This window comes from Entamoeba invadens (genome assembly GCF_000330505.1).
Source record: "Entamoeba invadens IP1 unplaced genomic scaffold scaff_1105074724941, whole genome shotgun sequence".
Classification (NCBI taxonomy): domain Eukaryota; phylum Evosea; order Mastigamoebida; family Endamoebidae; genus Entamoeba; species Entamoeba invadens.
The window spans coordinates 39746-41256 of NW_004443585.1; positions in this window are offsets into that span (position 1 = coordinate 39746).

The following is a 1511-nucleotide window of genomic DNA, read 5'->3' on the forward strand; positions in this document are numbered from 1 at the left end:
TTTTGTTTGATAATTTTTCTCTTTTTAAGTTTTATTACCAAGTCTTTACTCTCTTAAAATAAAAACAAAATTGCAATTGACATTATTTTAGAAGGTTTTGGTGCCAAATATGTGAGAAATCATTATATTCCATAGGTGTGTGGGCTTATTTGGTTGGTCAAAACCACACACGGATAGAATTTTTACTGTAAAATGGTCTTTCTACAATACAGTTTGTATTTTATTATTTTTGTTCTTTTTTTAAAGTGTGCTAATAATATCAAAAAACAGAATTTCTGAACAACTGAAAAATTTATAAAGCCAAAACGAATGATAAGTTGGCGTTAAAATTTGAATACAACGAAATAAACGAGTCAACCAAATTATTCAAAATCAATTAAAGTCATTTATGATCGAGCATACATGTTAAATTATCATTTGAGTCAAATTGAAAACGACAACAAGTGATATAAAACAAGTCAATGTTTTGAATTCGTTTATTATTAGTCATTAATGACATTCTTATTAATAGTTAATGATTTTTAATTGGCGATATTGAGTATAGTAAAAAAATAGTTTAGTGTTTTCGGTCTAGTTCTTTTTTCTTTGTTATATTTTTAGTATATTGTTATATAGAAAACAGACTTTGTGTTAAAATGTTAATTTATGATTTATTCATTAAATAATAACATTTTAAATAAACAACATTTTAACAAATTGTTGATATAATAATTCTTAACGATGATTTTGTATAAGTCGTTTTCAATTATTATTGCCTTTTAATCTGGTATAACGTACGAATTTATTTGAAAAAATAAACATTTTATTTATAATAATGATGCTGATATACAGAATTGTGATTTTTAAAACCACAAATCAGAATATTTGTTTATCATATATTTTTGTATTTTATTATTGATAATACAACACATTAATTTTAATGAAGAATTGGAATTGAATATAATTATTCAATTTCAAAAAATCAAAAAATATTATTTTCTTAATTATGTATATTTTGCATATCAAGATCAACCCTAAATAAGGGAGACACCACAAAATGTGAATTGTCGAAAGTAGCTATCGATGCCTCCGATAAGCGAGATTTCCCACCGGAAGTTATACCAGTGGCTGAATAGGGTCTGGTAAACTTTAAAAACAATATACTAGGAAGAGCCTTTTCACCTCGCATCTTCGCCTTGAAATGTGTTACCAAATACAAGACGTGTTATATCCGCCACGTCTTTTAAACTTTTTTGGATTAAGCCATATCAGTCACCTGCCTCTGTGGCTGTTTTTTCTTTGCGAGTCAATCCATGATTTATACCTTCTCAAAATATTGAAAAGTTTTATAGGATTTATTCTTTTCCAACAATTAATAGTTATTTTCTTCACATCACCATTAAACCAATAAAAAAGACCGTTTACATCAGAAATAGTATGATGACCTCATAAATGATTGTCACTTTGACTCCGGACTTTTTTGACAGATTTACAGCCTTTTTAATAGAAAAGGAATATGAATATGTAATTAT